We start from the raw sequence: 20986 nt of genomic DNA, 5'->3' as shown, positions 1-20986 counted from the left end.
TTAACGATTGCACTTTTTTTCCCTTTAGAATCATGAGTATCCCATGCACAAATACCTACATCTAATTATTGAAATCTTCCAGGTCCCACCTGAGCTGATTAAAATCAGCCTACCAAATTTCTTTTCTCACTGCTCCCAGACAGTGAGAAAGGTTCTGCAGAGAGCTAGGGCCCAATCTCTCTAAATCTGACCTGAAATGGACTTCTCCGGGCATCCATCATGTCCCTGGATGACAGGGGATCGCCACCAGCCATGAAGCAAACCTTTGGCTCTCCCACACGAGACCTATCCCAAGATCAGCAAGCACATTCCTGTCTAAACCCTTCGCTGCAAATCGCCACAGTGCCTTTCATCAAGTTAATTATAGAACCAAGGGCTGGAAGGGTAGCCCAAGACATCATCTGTTCCATCCCCTCGGCTTTCTGGCATGGCCGCGTTTAAATCATCCCAGACAGATGGAAATCTATCCGGTTGCTAAAGATCTCCAGCGCCGGCGATTCCACAAGCCCGCCAGTCACCCGCTCTGCTGTTTAACAACCCCTGTCAGAACATCCCTCTTTATCTCTAGTTTAAATCTCACACATGGCGCTCCAAGCCAATTTCTTCTTGTCTCGTGCATCAGCCTTTCACATACCTGGGGATCATTTTTAAGGCTTCTCCCCGGCTTCTCTTCTCTGGGCTCGTCAATCCCAATTCCCTCCACCTCTTCTTACAAACCTAACTTTCTACCTGGTAATCACCGCTGTGACTTCCCACTGAACTTTGGCATTCCCAAGGATTAACTGGAGATGCGGGGAGTCATCCATTTTACCCTAGGGCCCCTTTTATACTTTTAAAAAAGGACACCACAGTGCTTTTGTTTATATCGGTTGTATCTATCGGTATTTGCCATATTAGCAATTAAGACTGAGAAATCATTAAGACCCCAGTACACACAGGTATATAGTCCATTACCTGTCAGAGCCATGATGTCATCACATATCATGTGGCCTCTGGAAAACTCCACTGGATGCTCATGAGAGTATGGATGCTACAGACATTGTGAGACTCTCGGGGCTCCCATGGCCTTGGACCACCCACTGAGAGCCTCTGCTTTCTGGAAAGGGTGGCCCTATTTTTAGAAAAAACCTGGATGTACAGTCATGGAGTCTCATCTAGTCTAGTCCAAGGATGGCCACATTAAACCATGCTCGAGTACAAGGTGAGTTAAAGCCTTTAATGGAACTCTTCATGTTGCACAGATTCTAGATCTAGACCTTTACCTGCCTCCTCCCATGCCCTAGAAGAGCAATAAAGGCAACTGAATTAACAGTGTAGCAAAAAAATAAAATAAAATAAAAAATAAAGCCTTTAACATCCAAGTGCCCATGCTGTCAACCTCAGGAAGATCAGAGACACTGATTTTGAGGAGAATAGGCTGACTTTTGTTGATATTTTTATGGGAAACACAGTATCAGAGCAGAAAGAGAGAAAGTTACTGTTGACTGTGCCTTCATAACAAAAGCAGGGTCTCCAATCCTCCTAACCACCCACGGCATTCTGTTTATTTACTGTTGATCTGGGCACAAATAAGTTGTTTGCTGTGAAACAGCAAAGCTCTTCAAATCCCTTACTTACCACTGTTTTTACAACTGAAAGCAGCCCTGTCTACTAGATGCCACGAGGTCTGCCTGCCAATTTCAAAGGCTCTGAGGCGATGGTGGGACATGGGGAAGGGGAAGGGTCTATGAAAGCCCCTTTTGCAGATTCAATTCCTGAGCTAAGCCAGATGCTGAAATGCCTTTCTTTGCCCTTTACTCTCTTTCTCCCAATTTTATATTGTTTTCTTTAGCACTTGAGAAACTGCACCCGCCTTCAATAACCTCAAGTGTAAAACTGTTAGCCTGTCTTATTTAACATATTTATAAGGCATTATAGGTTTATCAATCAAGCAACAACTATTTATTATTTACTCTGTACTCAAAATTCTGCTAGACATAGTAGGTACATACCACAGAGTCATAAGTCTTATTATTATTATTTTTTTTTTTTTATCTCTTGGGACTTATAGTCTAGTTGAAACAAAATAAAATAAAACTCACATGAAACAACAGCCCATGGTAAGTGTCAGAATAGAATTAAGTTCTGAACTGCACAGTACAGACTAAGTGTTATAGGAGTTGTCAGAAAGTGTATCTCTGTTACGATATAAAACATACCACATGAATTAAAAAATTGAAATATTTCAGTTGTGGCATAGGGGGGTTTTGAGTTAGAGCCTGAAATATATATATATTTTTTCTGAAAACTTGCAGGATGATTCTTACAACAGGCCTGGTCCTGATGTTTGTGGAGCCTGGGGCTACAGCACAAATGTTCCCGCCTCCCACCCCTCACCCCAGCCTGATGCCTGACCCCATCTCTTTCCACCCCTGGCTCCATTGTGGACAGGTTATGCCTCACATGCACGAATGGGGACCCCTAGCATGCAATCCAAACTCAGTCCACAACCACACCCCACAAAACACCCAGCCCTGGCACCTTTGGATGACCAATCACCAGAAATCTGGTAAGCCCTGGGAAAGGAGATGAAATTGGTGCTGAGGAAGAGGCCTGGTGTTTGCAGGTCCTGGAAGCAGGCTTAGGGAACTCCAGGTCCCTGGGACCTGAGGTGTACCTGAAGGGGGAGGGTACAGTGCAAGCCCAGGTGGGTATTGCACTGACTACTCAGAACCCTCTCCTTGAAGGGAGGGAAGCACTTGGACTGGGCCAAAGCACAGTTTCTCATGCCTAGGACCCAAGGCCAGGGCCCAGATGCCCAAGTCTGAGGAGGTAGCTTCAAGCAGCAGGATTTCAATATGAAAGTATTTCAAAATAGACTCTTCATATTAAGAGTCTTTCTATATTCTTCAACTACTTAAGTGACACATTTCCTTTTCTATTAAAGAAAATTTGTGTTTTGATTAGATTTTCAAATTAAGGCTATCATAAATTTTATTTTACTTAGAGTAATTTAATTTACTTTTTAGTATTTACCCATGTAAATTTTTTACGTGCACTTTGGTGGGAATTTTCAGATATATCATAATTTAAGAAAAAGAGTCAGATCTGGACAAGTAAAGTTTTCAAGTCAATATTTTAAATGTACAGTAAAGTACATTTGAAGGAAAGTTTTTTTATAAGGTGACTTATTAATTCTCATTCTATTTTTAATGAAGTTAATCACCCCCGACATCCATTATTATGTTGCACTTAATATTTATGCATCAGACTTGATTTCTCAACAGGAGTCAGACTTCTAATCTAGCTACATTTCTTTAAAAGAGTCTTTTCACCTGTAATTTCCCTTGAGGCATCCTGGCTCTACTCTCCCTCTTGCTTCATCATTCTGAATTAGTGAGATTTTCCCATCTCTGGTGAAAAACCAAAAAGGTTTCTAGCATACAGACATGGACTATACAACCAAGCAAAGTTACATTAGAAGCAAATTACAGCTTCTTTTTTTCTTGAGGGCTGCCTTGTGGCCCATCACAGCATGACCAGCATTCACAATAGTTGGAAAGCAATTTAATTTATTACTTCAACCTCTCATGAAGGTACCATAGGGAGAGTACAGTCACAACATAGAGCAAAATGTCTTCAAAATCTCATTTTCTACTGGAAAATGGGAAAAATGACTTGAACAGATACTCCAGCAAAGAAGATATATGGATGGTAAATAATATATGAAGAGTTGTCCAATGCCATTAACTGATAGAGAAATACAGATTAGAGTTACAAGAACATATACTTCTATATACCTATTAAAATGGCTAAAGTAAAAATGCTGATAATAACAAATGCTGGTGTGGATACAGAGCTAGATCCTTCATGCATTGCTGGTAGGAATGTAAGATGGCAAAGTCACTGGAAAATAGTTCGACAGCTTCTTATACAAGTTAAACATACACTTACCACATGACCCGGCAATGGTACTTCTGCATATTTCTCTTAAAGAAATGAAAACTTGGGTTTATACAAAAACCTGTCCATGAATGTTCAAAACAATCCTATATAATAAAAGCCTAATATGCTAAGTGTCCGGTTGTCCATTCAACCAATCAAAGCATAATATGCTAATGATATGCTAAGGCCGCTCAACCGCTCGCTATGACGTGCACTGATCACCAGGGGGCAGACGCTCTGACCAGTAGATTAGTTTGCTATTGGGGTCCCGCCGATCAGACTGAGCCCTCCCGCGGTCCCTCCCTGGCTGGCCAACCTCCTGCATCCCTCCCTGTCCTTATCATGCACCGGTGGGGTCCCTTGGCCTGGCCTGTGCCCTCTCGAAATCTGGGACCCCTCAGGGGATGTCGGAGAGCTGGTTTCAGCCTGATCCTGCAGGCCAGGCTGAGGGACCCCATTGGTGCACAAATTCTATTTTATAAACTAGAGGCCCAATGCATGATATTCAAGCAAGAGACGGCCTTCCTTCCCCCGGCTGCTGGCACTGGCTTCCTTCTGGCACCTGGGACCTGGGCTTACCTCACAGCCCTGGCTTCATCCAGAATGTCATCTGGAAGGATGTCCAGAAGGACATCTGGTCTAATTAGCATATTATGCTTTTATTATTATAGACAAAAATGATAAACAACCCAGTTGTCCTTCCATGAGTGAGTGACTGGATAAAGAAACAGCACTACATCCCTACAATGGAAAGCTACTCAACAATACAATGGAAAGCTACTCAACAATATAAAGGACTATTGAAACTTGCAACAGCTCAGATAAATCTCAAGGAAATTGGGCTGAGAGGAAAACCAGTCTGTGTGATTAGATACTGTATGATTCCATCTATATAACATTCTCAAAGTGACAATATTATAATGATGAAGAGTAGATCAGTTGGGGTTGGAGGGGGAGTAGGATGATTAAGGAGTAACTGGATGAAGTTTCTTTGTGGTTCTAGAACAGTCCTATATCTCCATGGCTGTGGCTGACGAAGCTGTAAAATGTATTGCCAAAAAGAACAAGCATCCAACAGTGGCCTGTGCAGAACCTTTCCCGAAGGCAGTCATTACTTGATTACTTGCATCTTTATCTTGCATCTGCTTTTCACAGCATATTTATTGAACTTCGATCCTCTGGGGTTGGAAGGGCTGTGGCAGCACTCCTTATTTGCTCAGAGAGGGAACACCCCAAGGGTGGTGATTCTAATGGGCAGATGGAGAATCCCCTGGCTCCTAGAATCTTCAGCTGATGCTTTTCTTACTATACCACCTCTCAACAAGATTATGGGAGTCGGGGAGAAATTGAGCCCTGCTCGGAAGAGCATCTTTGGGTAGTGAAGATGTGGGTCCTGAGACCCCTGGAATTAGCTCTTCCGACTGAACCCTCATATTGTGTCAAACATTTAGAGGGAACCCTTGGGTTGGATTTTTCATCTCAACATGAACTCTCTTCTTACTGCTTCTGCATTTGCAAAACGTGTGACTCCTTCCTCAAGGGGAAGGACATGAACTCTTACCAGACTGTAAGTCACATTATATTTTATCTCGATAGGTTCAATTCATGTGGTATTATCCCTCCATTTCTGCTGCACCTATCGGAAATTCCAAAGGAAAAGCTAGCAACAGATCTGGGTGGCCTCCTATAAAGGGTGCTTTCTCTTTGTCTATTTAAAGTGCCCTTGTTATTTTAAAAAAAATTACCTTCTATTAATAACAGATGCCTGGAAGCTCACTTCTGTAATATACTGTAATTAACAATGCAAATGTGAAATAAAAATCTCATTATTTATCAGATAGACATGAGCAGGTGATTATGTACTTAGAGGTATAAAACGCATAATGGAAATGCACAGTGATAATTATTCCAAAAGGTCTCCCACTTCTGGGCCACAGGTAGAGTTTCCAAAGTTAAATATAAAGACTGTCTGCACCTCTTCTTTTCTCTGTCTTGCGCAGGGCATAGTATCATTTTTCTCAATCCATCCAAGCTCAGTTTGAATAAGTTACATTTTATAGCATCTCGTTGAAACTCAAGGCCAACTGAGAAAAAAAATGTGTTAGAAAGCCTATGCAAATGATACATTTCTGTTTTTCCAAAAGACTCATATAACTCAGGAAAATTAGACAGACCAATTTTATTAACCATTTTTTAAAATTCTATTTGAAAGGAAAGCACTCCTGGATGGAAAGCTTGTATATCAAATTTCAAACCTAAGTAAACTTTTATAGCTGAGCTGTAAAAATAGTCATTTATAATGCAAACACCGCCAAATCTTTAACTGTAATCCTGCTAGTGGGCAACTGTAAGGATCCAACAATAATCATCGTCATTATGACAAATCACCCGAAAGAGAGGCTGCTGCCTTCTCCAAGTGGGCAAATGTTTTCCTCCAACAGATACGTGTTCCCACAGAGAACCCAACGACACGCAGACAGGCACCCTGCCTTCCCAGCGCTGGCAAATCTGGGGAATAAATTAGGCAGACCACCCTGCCCCCATCCAGTATCCTTTTTGCATCCAAGATGATCTAAAAATGCAATTTTTCAAAGGCCATTGTGAATTATCTTCCTAACGGAGTTAGCTGCCTCTTTGTCCCGTAACACTATAAATAAGAAGTGTTACAATTAACCCTGAAATAAGAAGCCCAGTTCACTTTTTCATGTTAGCAAAGGTGCTGTGTAAAGGAAGAGATCCAGCTTCACTCGAAGCAGAACTGAATCCTCTCTTGGCACTGCTGGGATTCATGTCAGCCTGAATGGGCTCCTACGTGAGACGTCTTAAAGGACCAGCATCTCAGGATGGCCCTGGCAGGCTCACTGCCTCTCACATCTTAGCACCTCAGACAAATTAGTAGTTTTATTAAGGGAAGGATGGGGTGGAAATAGACATCTCTGGGAGATGGCAGCCCAATGACAAAAGCCATTAAAGGTCATTGAGTGGCCACATTCCTCTCCCTGTGCCACCAGCCTGGAATTGCTAACATGGTAAAGCATCCCTAATTCACGCAAGTGGGGAGGCTTTGGGATATCCTTGTTGAATTCATTGCCTTTATAAATATGAATTAGACTGTTTTAAAGAAATACCTGTCTCTACTGCCAAGAATGTATAGATACTAGAACAAGTCTATTATAGTATAACCATGTAGACATTCTAATGGAAATTTTTATAAATAAGAAGTAATGATTAACATAGCCATTGTTTCATATGTATTAAAGTAAGTTTAAAAGTTCTTGAAAATAAGCTTTTTCCTCTCCTTAAATGACTGATAAAAGTTTTGAGCTAGTAAATGTTCTTTCTGGGATTTATTTTTTCTCATTAAAAAATTGTCTCAATGATTGGAATGTGAATTCATAGCATTTCACTTTTGATATCATCATAGGTTAAAGAGAAATAATTATTTTCTTATATTTATTGCTGGGGAACACATTCCTTATTCCTCATTTTTTCAGATGAAGAATTTCCCACAATTAGAGTTTCTTTCTTAGCTTCTCTCTCAGATTGTGGAGTTGGAGAAAAGGAACGAAGCGGGAATGGGCAGCACTTGGCGATTCTGTCTTGAGGAGTTACCTGCTTTGCTGAGCATGCCTCCTCTGGACTTCTCATGCCCTGGGGGACACAGCCGGGCTCCCTCCTCCGTGACCCAGAGACGGTGACTCTAGTACAGAGGTAAGATGTACCCCATGGACCTAAGCTTCATTCTCAAAGCTGGTACTTTCATTTCCATCTGTCTGACTTTGTATTTCTCTTTCAATTGATGCTAAACTGGAGCAGAAACCAAAAAAAAAAAAAGAAAAAAAAAAGAAAAGAAAAGGCAGGGGGATCATTTTTTGCCTCTTCCAACCATTATATAGATCAAGTGCTATACGTGTTGTAGGTGAAGGGAAAGCCCACTGTGTGTCCATTCTCCAGGGCTGAAACTTTTAAAGAAAGGTGTTATGATATGTGAGGTGCTGCTTCCTACACAACAAGACATAAATCAAAACCCTATGGCAATCTACAAATCCAGGCATTTTGTAGTTTGGGGAAATATTGAGGAGAGCTATCAGGTTCAAGGGCTAAATCGATGTGATAAAATCCTTGTAGATTTTGTATAAATGTGGATTCCATAGAAGATCTGGGTTCTGGTCCTGCCTCACCCACCACTCACACCTCCTCTTGTCTCTCTAGAGTGTTAACCCAGACCCCGGCTCCTCAGCAGCTGTTTTCCTAAGGGTGTAATCTCTTCTCCTCAGAATACTATGATGCAAATCTTTTGTTTAAACATTTCTTATAGATATGCACTATTCCATCCTTGGCCATTTGCAGAAGTAAATAAATACACAGGGTTTCTTCACCCTCCATGTAATCCAAAATGTTTCATTCCCATTCCACAGCCTATAAGCTCTGAGCAGGCAAGCACAGACAAAGAGACAAACCATGCTGGTCATTTGAAAATCAAGTGAGTTGAGACCCACATTTTAGAAGAAACCACAAAATAAGAAAAAATTTCTGTCATTGAGAGCAAGATGTGTTCAAACTTTAACCAGCAAAACATAACCGATGTTGTAGAATGGAGTGTTTTCAAAAACTCTAAAAAGTGTTGAACTTGAATAATGCTTTGCACAGAGAAATGATGCAACAGGAGACAAAGCAAGCCCTGGAAATGTCAGTGTGGTACCAAGATGTGACAATCTATAGGAGATCTGCTTTAGTTTTTCCAGGGTAGATATTTCTTAAAGAGCTTTGCCAAGATCTTCTTGACCTCAAATTTTTCTCTGCGTATTTTAGAATTTTAGCTTTCCCGCTGTGCAATTTGGGGTTCAGAAGTCTTCTAAGAACCACCACTCACTTCATTTTCCCATTCTGTAAGGGGAGTCCCAGACATGAAGGAGGCAGTGACAGTGCAGAAACTCTCTTAGGGAGATGGCCATGCCATCCCATGAATAGTGGCTTGTCTCAGAAGAGCCTCTGGCCAGGACTGACTACAGGATGTGTGGGGCCCACTGCGAAATGAATATGCGAGGCCCCTTGTTCAAAAATTAAGAATCTAATAGATACAGAGGCAGAGCTGCCTCAAACAAACTGTCAAACTACAGCGGGAAGGCTGGGGAGGGTTGGGGGGCAGGAGTGGAGGGTAAGAGATCAACCGAAGGACTTGTATGCATGCATATAAGCATAACCAATGGACATAAGACACTGGGGGGTAGGGGAGGCCAGGGGATTGTCAAGGGCGGGGAAAAAAAGGGAGACATATGTAATACTCTTTGTAATACTTTAAGCAATAAAACAATTAAAAAAAAAAAGAAAAAGAGAAAAAAAATTAAGAATCTCAAGTTGGTGACAACAGTGCATTAAACAAGTGTGGGGTCTTTTGACTGCTCAGGCTGTACACCCTTGAAGCCAGCCCTGCCTTCAGAGCTTTGGTGGGATGGGCCACCATATGGACTGGGGAAGATCTCTCTCTTTTTATTTTGCAAAGATTCCAACATCCACAACCACCTACCAGCAGTTCCTTTGGACACTCTTGCACCCACCCATCTGGAAGGCAAGCACTGTCTTTAGATCTCACAGGCCAGTGAACTGAAACACACAGAGTAAGTAATCTCCCAGTGCTGCCTCCTTCAGCTGCAGGTGGGGAAGCCCAGAAGTGAGTGTCAGTTCTCAGCTGCCACCAAGGCTGCCTGCAACCGTGTCTTCTGTTTAGTAAACCCTTACACTAACCAACGGCACAAAGATCCATGCCCTCCGTGCCAGTTCAGTTCTGCTTCATCTTTGGCACCGTTTTTTAACTGGAGGCCATATCATCACATGCTGATACTCTCAAAGGAAAACCTGGCTACAGAGCCTTATGACTTCCCTTTACACAATGGGTGACCTCAGTGACCCCGTTCAGTATTCTTTGTCGCACCCTGGACCTGACACTATCGCTGATAATAAGAAAAGCATCCTTTCCAGAAGCCAGGTGTGTTCGGCCAGAGCCTGGCCTAGGGATTATCTGGCTGTAATTTCTCTTTTCTTGAAGAATTTCTATTTCTCCAACTTGGTTTTTCTTCACGTTCTCTCTCTCTCTTTCTCTCTCTCTTTCTCCCTCTCTCTCTCTCTCTCTCTCTCTCTCTCTCTCTCTCTCTCTCTCACTCACACACACACACACACACACACACACACACACACACTGGCTCCACTCAAAGCAAGCAGCTAGGCAGAAAACGCGACTTGGTGTTTAGCCAGTGGTTTTCCCTCTTTGTCCATCCTTGTTAATAAACACGTTTAAACTACCTGCCAGCCTTAAATTAACAATGAGGAAGGCATCAGTTCAGGAATAAGTCATTCTGACCTTGTTCGCTTTGAGCCCCCCTTTCCATGACAATGGTGCAGTTTCCCTGACCCGAAGGCCATCAGAAGCCTCTGTGCCGCAGGCGGGTGAGGTTTAGCTGCGCGCGGGCACAGGTGAACCAAAGGCTGCGGTGAGCTGCACCCGCCCTCCTCCTCCTGCTGCCACCTCCACAGATGAGCATTTTTAAGTGCATCACTGGTCACCATAGAAGACTGGTGATGGGGGCATCTCTTTATTTTTTATGTGATTGAAATTTTTCACAATAAAAATTAAATTTAAAAAAGAGAATTAAGCTGACAAAATAAAATTCATCCATGTTGCTTTTGATTTCCAGATAGAAATATCTCATCAAGACACCAGAGGCAAAGAGAAGGGCAGATACCGCCTGAGTTCCCCTGGTAGCTCAGAAGTGCTGCATCGCTTTTTTATTTTGTGTGTGAGTAAGCGGCACACCGTCACGGGTGCAGGGGACCCCCCTTTCCTCGCCAGACCACATCTTCCCTTCACACAGACCAGCGTTTTCAAGGTAAGAAAAATGTAGCTTAAGTTTAATTCATCATAGAAAATAGGGCCCAGCCTGAGCTCAGTGGATACAGCGTTGGCCTGCAGACCAAAGGGTCCTGAGTTCAGTTCTGGTCAAGGGCATGTACTTAGTTGCAGGCTCCTCCCCGGCCCGGGTCCTAGTCAGGGCTCCTGCAGGAGGCAACCAATTGATGTGTTTTTCTCACATCAGTATTTCTGTCTTTCCCTCTCTCTTCTACTCTCCCTAAAAAACAATGGAAAAATATCCTTGGGTGAGGATTGACAGAAAATAATGCCCAAAGATCATCTTCAAGGTTCATGTCTAAGTAAAAATTTAAAGTCTCAGAAGGGAGGAGAAGAAACCTAATGCGAGTTTGAGCTCCACTGCTGCCAGGCCCTAAGTGAGGTACCTGGCCGATACCTACATATGTCGGTAACATGGGCAGGGACAGGCACATGTCCCGTTTGGAGCTGGGAGGTTGGGAGTGAGCCATTTGTCCCACAGCTCATGAAAGCCTCCAATTTTGACTTTTGATCTTATCTTCAAATGAACTTAAACATATGGTCATTTTATTTCTGTGTGTTTCACAATGATTAGGTTGTTAAATGTAAATATTTGAAGTATACCACAGTTGTTAATCCATGTTTTGGCCATGCTTGCTTTTAATCACTTTATTTTATTTTACTTTTCCATCACCATTTACTGCCTTATACCCTCTTCCCTCTCCACCCACTCCTCTCCCCCTGTACATACTTGCTTTTTACTATACCAACGGTCCCCAAAGAGAAGCAAACAAACAAACAAACAAACAAACAAAATACAACAAAATGGGAAGTGGCCTGGGCCCCTCTCGGCCTGGGAGTGGCCCTCGTGGAAAATGGGGCTGATTTTCTCTGTAAATAGAGGTCACAAATGTTTTCTTCTTTCCGTTTCTACTGCCTCCTCCTGTGACTTGTCATGTTTTCCTAGAGCCTCCAAGACTCTTCAGAAGAAGTAACAGGAAAATATATGAAGTAACCAGTGAAGGCCATGTTATAGTTTTTTTTTTAAAAAAAAGAAAAGAAACCTATTTTGGGAAAACTGACTGAGTAATGCCAGGAAAAATAATTTTCAAATTCCGGAGAAGAGCAAATGAGACCTTAATAGCTTTAATATTTCCCAAATGTGACAAAACAGAAAGCCTGGGCAGGACGATGCCTCCATAATTGTGCTCACCCATGTCCATGACGTGGTGGTGTGTCAGCTGCCCTCCAGCCCTGTCCTCCAGGTGCTGCTGGTGTGCTGACACCTGTCATTTTTACGGGCCTGCCTCCACCTCCTTCCTTTCCCATAGAATGATTCCTCTGCTTCCCGAGTCCCTTGTCGTCTTCCTAGGAGCATCAGAGTAAGATTAATCATTAAAAATCCAATTTCCAATTACCACGGGGCTGAGAGAGAATTTAGAAGTTCACATGGTATAAAACAAGTCCCGTTGAACTTGGGGTTTTGTTTAATTGTTTATTTTGTTCCTACCATTTCAACAGCTGTCTCATCAGTGGCCGGTCTTGTCGGGAGAAATGGTCAGGAAGCCCAGGGCACCCCGTTACTCCCAAAACTCTAGTTGCACTGCTTTGCAAATCCCTGCAAAGGTATTCCAATGGTTTCTTACCAGTCCCAGGAGTCCCATTTCTGGGGCTGCGTCCTCTCCTGTGCTGCTCATCCCCAAATGGAGGACTCTGTGAGCCGGGAGGTGGCTAAGAATGAGAAGGAAGCGAGAAGAGTCGACTAAGATGGCACACCTGCTCCTTGATCTACAGTGAGCTGTGGAGTCAGTGGTCACAGGAGAGGCGCCCCTGCCAAGCCCTCAGCTTTCGAGTTCGGTCCTGGACTCCCTAGCGTAGGCCCTGAGAATCAGGACCAAAGTTTTGAAGTCCAAAAGGACTCCAAGCGCCTGACTTGGGCTGCTTCAGCCTTGCAGATAATGAGGCAATGGTAAACTTTTATAAAATAAACTCAAAGACCTAGAACATGTTCCTATATATTATTTAAATTGATTTGAAAAAAATTAAAAGCAAAACTCAATTTATTTCGAGTAAGGTGGGATATACACGGTGGGCAAAAGTAGATTTATAGCTGTGAGTCTGAGAAACACCGAGTTTATTCTTGTATTATTGTTTATTTATTAATTATTGTATTATGTAAACCTACTTTTGCCCACCCCTGTATGCAGAAAGTGGCCTCAGGCACCCTGAAATCTTGACCGAAACTAAAGTCAAGGAAGAATTTGAATAATTGACCCCGAGTTAAAAAATAATAATAATGAAAAGTCACCCTGCTCCACGGCTGAGTTTGGTCCTCGTTATAGATGAGTAGTTTAGTGAGTTGATGTGGAAATGTTCCTTATTATCACAGTTTTATTGCCTACCTCAGTACATCTGTTCCAAAATTCATATAGAAATAGCCAGACATTTCAATAAACCAGTGTGTCTTGGAATTTTCATATAGTTCCCAATGCACTAAAATCTGGATGGAAAGCTGGGATTTTGAAATTTACAATCGCACAGACTGAGCAACATCTGGATAGCTCTGCTCTGTTGCTTTCACTGTTCTTTTAGATTTAGACGCGAGTTATGATTTGCACAAAAGGCCTGAAACCTTGTGTGTGGCAGGTGTGAGTTCAGGCTGACAAAAACTTAATACTATGTTCAATTCACTTTGATACAGCTTTTTACAAAACACATGGAACACTGTTTCCACCCTTTCCCAAATAGTTTAACCATCCAGGAGGGAGGACCGAGCAAGGGGGAGGAATTTTTCTCTTTGGCTGGAGAGAAAGACTGGGAAAAACACATATTTGTTATTCAAACGAGGGTCCTTGAATTAATTATCTCTCATCACATCCCTTGATAGTTGTTACAGACTCTGTGCGTGTGCGGGGTGTGTGTGTGTGTGTGTGTGTGTGTGTGTGTGTGTGTGTGTGTGTGCGCGCGCGCGTACAGACAAAGGACCCATTTCTAACACAAGGAGAAAAACATCTAGAATTTCCAACTAAAGGACCCCCTTAACAATTTGATCTGCCTCCTTACTGAATCTGTAGAATTTCCTTCTTAGCTGTCCCTATTATTGAGAGACAAAGGAAGAAGGGAAGAGAGGAGGACACACCAGCGAAGGAAAAAGGTGTGCTGGGAAGGATGTGTAGGGGCAGATGGAATTGTAACTAAGTACTGTGACAACTTCCAGTCCCTCTGATGCTGCGAAGGCACAGGCGCCTCCTCCCTCTCCAAGCACCACTGAGTCATCCTGCAGGACCTGGCACTGGCGCTCCACTTTGGGTTGGAGGCAGGTAAAGTGCTGTTTTGCGAGAATAGGTTTAGATCAATCTGAATTTTCGACCTGACCTTCCCCTCACCCCTAATAACTTCCTGGTTCCTTGGTCACAGAGTGATTTATGAGCAAGGACAAAGAATGATGTGTCTGTCCTAGCAGCAAGGGAAACTAGAAAACTTATTAAGGGGGAGAAGACGGGGAGAGAAAGGGGAAGGAGCCAAAGAGAAAATACCAGGTTCAGAATGAAATACCTCAGTTTCCAGGCCGCTGTAATTACCTAGTCACTGAAGACATAAAACGTGGAAATCCATTTGATAAAAAAATCAATGTTTTAAATAATGCGAAGAGCTCTCATAATTTTAAATCTCGCTACAACAGCCGTGTTCAGAACCCTGATCACCTTTAAAGAGGAGGGCTCCCCTCATTCTAAATTGCTCTTTACTGAGAAGGCTCCCACCCTTCATTCTTTTCCAAATGGAAGCAATCTTGAAACAATTTGACATAGCTCTCCCCGACCCGTTCACTTCACCTCCCTTCGTTGTCTTTTCTCAACTTTTTAGACAACGATGTTCCCACCTTTAAACTGAAAAATTTCTTAAATGTACAATTGAAAATTAACCCACAAGAACAACTGATGATCTTGTTCCTTTTCCTGAAATAAGTACACCTAACTTTTTCCCAGATGAATGGTGACCGAAGTGTAGGGCATTATTTAGAAAACCCGCTCAAGAATGTTTTTATTTAACGCTTGTGAAAAAAAATAATGTAAAATTAATGAATAAGGATTTTATTATTTCTAATCTACAATTCCATAAAGAATACAATTTTATATTGAATTCCAGTCTCATTTACAAAGACCTTCTATAATTAAAATGCCTCAATCTTTTTCAAATTAGAAAAGCAAATTGTTACATATCCTAAGTAGGTGCTTTTCTGTTTAATGGCAGTCGCTCACATGATTTATGACACACATTATTTTATATCAAAGTACAATGAAATAGGCATTACCAAAGGTAATCTCCGTAATGTCTGGAAAGGGATCCGAAACCTCAGTGCAACAATGAACACAGTATTTAAAATGCAAAACCCAAAGACATTATTATGGTTTTGATTTCTTATGGCACAGCTTCGCCTGATCAGTTATATTGCCAGCGCAGCACAAAGGGTGTTTGCGTCTGAATGCCGCTAAGATAACAGACGGGGAAAATGAAATATAAAGTCAATTTTCATGCAGAAATTGTTATCAAAGGGATGATAAAGTAAAACTGTATAATCACAAGAAAAAACAATTGATGATGAACAATCTAAACTAGACAGAGCTGACAACGTCTGCTTCCGGTTTTTAAACTCTTGTCCTATTAAAATATGGAATAAAGTGTTAAGATAACGTGTAAGCAAATGCAAGTGGAACACTGTGTTGATTCCTACTTAGACACTGCCTTCTGAGATCTCCCGTTGCAAATGGAAAAAGGCAGCCACATAAGTGGGCATGTCGTGAATTGAGATGAGTTTTCATCAAGCTCAGACTTCTAACTTTAATGAAAAAGAAATAACTGTGAGTTTTAAAACTCCTAGTTGCTTCAGTGTTGAATGAAATCATCAGGCACCAAGGGAAGAGGAAGTGCGCGCGCGCGCGCACACACACACACACACACACACACACACACACTTCTTAACACGCACAAGTGAAAAGTCTTAATGCTGCAAAGAATGTGACCCCCAAACTTTAACTTTCTGGAGTAAGATGTAAATAACGCCCAGGCATGCACTGCACTGAAAGATTACCCATTCAAATAAAAGCCTCCCTCCCCATTAGAAGGCTGTTTTATCTTGCAGTTTGCAAGCAGAAAGGTGCCCCTTTTCTAATTCTTTTTAAGACGTTGTGCTTGGGGCGTCCAAAATTAATCGGAGAACAGCAGGGAAGGGGTTTACTATTTAATGCTCTTGGTTGTAATTTTTTAATTAGCCATTAGGAAGATGAAGGCAGGTTCAGACAGGGAGGAAAAGAGAGACTGGGAAGAAATATGGCTTTCTGCAAAAAGCTCACGGAGATTACAGGAAAGAGCCGGGTCTCCAGAGAGGTTCCCATCACAGAAGGAGCTCGCAGGCCACTTCCTCGCATCCCTTGGGCAAATCTAAACCTAGTTGTTTGAAAGCTTAGGGTTTAACTGGATTTCCTAAAAGATGTCATGTCTCAGGCTCAGGTTCTTCCAGCTGGGAAAAAAAAAAAAAAAAGGAAATGACTGGGGGAAAAAAAAAGACAAAAATGCCGGGAGCACAGATGCGACTGATCTCAGGGGCTTAGAGCCTCTGGGTGTTTTCCACACACCTCCCACTTTTGGGTGGATTAAAGGGAAGAGAGGACACTGTACTCTGTGTACCAAGAGGCCTTGGCTTGTTTCTTATTTTCTAACTAGAGGCCCGGTGCACAAAATTCATGCACTGGGGAGCGGGGGCGGGGCGGGGGGCGGGGGGGGGGGGCATCCCTCAGCTTGGCCGGCACCATCTCACAGTCCAGGATCCCTCAGGGATGTCTGACTGCCAGCTTAGGCCCTCGTTCCTTACCACCCTCCTGCTCGCTGCTCCTTACCACTCGGTTCTCTGCTCCTTAGCGCTGCTGCAGAGGTGGGAAAGGCTCCCACCACTGCCGCTGTGCTCGTCAGCTCTGAGCTGGCTTCTGGATGAGTGGCGCTCCCCCTATGGGAGCCCACTGACCACCAAGGGGAAGCTCCTGCATTGAGCATCTGCACCCTGGTGGTCAGTGTGCATTATAGCGACCAGTTGTTCTGCCATAACAGTCACTTAGGCTTTTATTATCTAGATGACAAGACAGTAGGATAGTGGAGAAAGGCAGAGAGGTAAAATACCCAAGACTCAGGAAGGTTGAGAGTATGTGCCTCTGTAAATAGTGAATCAGGTCAAACAAATTCAAAGGCAGCCCGGCCGGATACCCTGATTAAAGACCTACTCCTGGAAGATGGAGCAGACACACTGAATATTTTGCATAGAATTCAAGTCTTGAGGTGATTTTAATTAATAAGAAATATGGCCAAAATATTGAAATGAGGATAGCAGAGGAGACTCAAATATTGTTAGTACTTGGAATAACCAAAACTGTGAATCCTCTAGTTTTCATTATTCACATCTGCTCTGTCTGCATTTCCCACGTCCATTATGTCACCAGTCACTTACTCATTCATTCAGTCTCTCAAAAGATAAATGAATGTAGCGTGTCACATGCATGGATGCAGGCACATACCCCATTCTCCTTTCCAACCAGTTGGCTTCCTCAAAACTCCACCCACTTTCCACCATCCCTCAACCCAACATCTTCATCAGATCCTGTTACTCAGTAGATCTGTGTGAGATCCAAGGAATATGCATTTTATTTTTTTAACTTTTTATGAAGATATCTAAACACTAGAAGCCTGGTGCATGAAATTCATGCACGGGAGGAAGGGTCAGGGGGCTCATCCCGGCCTGCACCCTCTTGTAATCTGGGACTGCTGGCTCCTAACCACTTGCCTGATCACCTCTAACCATTTTGCCTGCCTGCCTGATTGCCCCTAACCACTCACCTGCCTGCCTGATCACCTATAACCACTCGCCTGCCTGCCTGATCACCCCTAACTGCCTCTGACTCGGCCCCTGCCACCACAGCTTTGTCCAGAAGGACATATGGAATGATGTATGGAAGGTTGTTCAGCTGTCCAGTCTAATTAGCATATTATACTTTTATTATTATAGACTAGAGGCCCGGTGCACAAAAATTTGTGCACTCAGGGGTGAGGGGCGGTCCCTCAGCCCGGCCTGTGCCCTCTCGCAGTCTGGGACCCCTCGGGAGATAACGACCTGCTGGCTTAGGCCTGCTCCCGGGTGGCAGAGGGCAGGCCCAATCCCTAGGTGCAGACCCTAGTCGGGCTCAGAGCAGGGCCAATTGGGGAGTTGGGGCGCCGCCCCCTGTCATGCACAGAGCAGGGCGGATTGGGAGGTTGCGATGCCACCCTCAGTCACGCTCAGGGTAGGGCCAATTGGGGGGTTGGGGCACCGCCCCCTGTCACACTCAAGGCAGGGTCGATGGGGAGGTTGTGGTGCCACCCCCTGTCACGCACAGAGCAGGGCCCATCAGGGGGTTGGGGAGCTCCCCCCGTCACGTACAGAGCAGGGCTGATAGGGGAGTTGGGGCACCACCCCCTGTCACACACAGAGCAGGGCGGATTAGCGGGTTGGGGCGCCACCCTCTATCACCCATAGATCAGGGCTGATCAGGGGGTTGGGGCGCCGCCACTCTCACACTCAGGGTAGGGCCGATGGGGAGGTTATGGCTCTACCCCGTCACACACAGAGCAGGGCCCGTGGGGGAGGGAGGGTTGGGGTGCCGCACCCTGTCACACACAGAGCAGGGCTGATCAGGGTGTTTGGGCGCTGCCCCCTGTCACACTGATCCCGGTGCCAGGAGGCCTCGCGGCTCCGCTGATCCCGGTGCTGGGAGGCATATTACCCTTTTACTATATAGCATAGAGGCCTGGTGCACGGGTGAGGGCCAGCTGGTTTGCCCTGAAGGGTGTCCTGGATCAGGGTGGGGGTCCCCACTGGGTGCCTGGCCAGCCTGGGTGAGGGGATGATGGCTGTTTGCAGCTGGTCACAACCCCTTCAGGGTGGGGGTCCCCACTGGGGTGCCTGACCAGCCTGGGTGAGGGGCTGAGGGCTGTTTTCAGGCTGGGGTGACTGAAGCTCCCAACCGCTCCTTTTTTCCTTTTTTTTATTCTGGGCCAGCTTTAGCTTGAGGCTTGGCTCCAGCTCTTAGGCCCCCGCTGCTGAAAGTAGGTTTCTGGCCTTTGCTTACAATGTTGCGATCCTGCTGGCTGAAGTCCGGTGGTATTTGTTACATAGTTTCTTAAACTGCAGGCTCAGAGGCGGGGAACTGTTACATAGTTTCTTAAACTGCAGCCGGAGGCGGGGAACGTTGGAGTCCTCCGTCACTGAGGCAAGCAAGCCTCATGTTAGTTTCAAGCTGCCTGACTGCTGGCCGCCATCTTGGCTGTTAGTTAATTTGCATATCTCGCTGATTAGCCAATGGGAAGGGTAGTGGTTGTATGCCAATTACCATGTTTCTCTTTTATTAGTGTAGATACTCAAATGTGGGGAATACAAGAAATCAATTCATTCTTGGCTATCGCTGTTCCCTAACTTCAATAACCATCAATATTTCCATATAGCTACCCCCATTTTTCCCCAGAATTTCCACTCTCCTCCCCCTTTTGTTATTGATGGAGTACTTTATTTTATTTTATTTTATTTTATTTTATTTTATTTTATTTTATTTTATTTTATTTCATTAATCTGTAACTTTGTTTTTAATTATCTTGAGCCTTATGGTGACATAATTTACAATTTTGTGTTGATCTATTCTCTACTTTAATCCTAGTCAGCTGGCAAAAACACCATTACCAATCACACACATATATAGTAAATGAATAGCTGTTCAAGACAACCCTGAATTATAACTTACTCTGACTTAAGGATTCACAAAGTTTGCTACTATATCTTGTCACACTGAATTTTAAAAGCACCTGAACTTAAAGATCATCTATAAAATGTAGAAGTGTTAAATACTCTTTATTTGATACTATACATAAAGCACACTAAAATGCCCTTCATTCAGTAAAAGGCAACAGTTTAGATAAGAGAATTTTATTAAATTGGCATAGTTGGGACCAAAAGGACAAAATGGTCACTGCCAGCTTAACTGCAACCCTTACCTTTCAATAGATGAATGAACACAACTTGAAACACAAGGAAGTCTTGCAGGCCTAAGAGACAGTGAAGGGATTTCCTCAGAATGTAAACACATTAATACAACCAGTCATATAAATCTAAATATAAGCCAGTCTCCTACAGGTTTTGAGATGGCACTCACCACCTCTGTGAGAAGTTGAACACTACGAATCAAGTCCAACCATATTCTTAGATGGGAGGACAGTGATAGTGCTTGCTTAACCAAAATTACCATCAAAGCTCAAAAAGCTGACCATATTCACTTAACCACAAGCCATTTTTATTTAAATCAGTACAGCCCAAAAGAAATGCTCTATTAGCCATTCATGATCTGAATTCTGGTTATGAGATCAATTTAAAAATGGTACACATAAAAAAAATTATGGGACATATGTAATAAATAAGGCAGTGGCCAACTATACTCATTAGTACCTTTTTTGAGATAAGCTATCAAGTCTGCCCTTTCTGCACTCTTTTTAATGCCAGTGAAGATCGTTTTTGTTCTAGGGATGTACTTCTTGGGATTCTCCAAATACTCCATCAGTGTAGCCTCTCCCCAGGTGATGGCATCTGTGTAAGAAATTCCAGGGGCATGACCTGCCTTTCACCCAAAGAAACCATGGAGAGTTGGCACAATTTTGTGCTTGCCTCCCTTCCTCACAGTATGGAAACTGGGCACACTTTTGAACAAAAATCTTCTTGCCCTTCTAAACATCACCCATTTTTAAGCTGCTCGTTAGTCACGCGAGGCACAGCTTCCCACTAGCAAGCTGGACGTCCTGCTCTCTAAGTCCAAGGACACGCAGGTCCATACCTCCTGATGGAGAATTTTAAAGCAAATTTCAGACATTATATCATTTGATCCCTACATACTTAAGTATACAGGTCAAAAAAGAAAATTATGAACTTTTAAAATATTTTTTTGCAGAACTACAAATGTAACAATAGTTTCTTAACATAATACTCAGTCAACATTTACATTTCCTTAATTATATAAAATAATTTTGTTTGTGTTTGGCTTGGGGAAAAAATGTACATTTAAAACTTTTACCAAGTTTTCAGAAGACCAGCCAGGTATGAGGGCCCCAAAGCTATGA

At 43.3% G+C, this 20986-nt stretch overlaps 1 pseudogene; it reads right to left on the bottom strand.

Annotated features, from left to right (window-relative positions):
• Window positions 1-15247: 15247 nt before the first annotated feature.
• LOC118669415 lies at window positions 15248-20611 on the bottom strand (annotated as a pseudogene).
• Window positions 20612-20986: the final 375 nt, after the last annotated feature.

The sequence above is a fragment of the Myotis myotis genome, unplaced genomic scaffold (assembly GCF_014108235.1).
Source record: "Myotis myotis isolate mMyoMyo1 unplaced genomic scaffold, mMyoMyo1.p scaffold_m19_p_14, whole genome shotgun sequence".
NCBI classification, from domain to species: domain Eukaryota; kingdom Metazoa; phylum Chordata; class Mammalia; order Chiroptera; family Vespertilionidae; genus Myotis; species Myotis myotis.
This window is presented reverse-complemented; position numbering and strand designations above follow the sequence as displayed.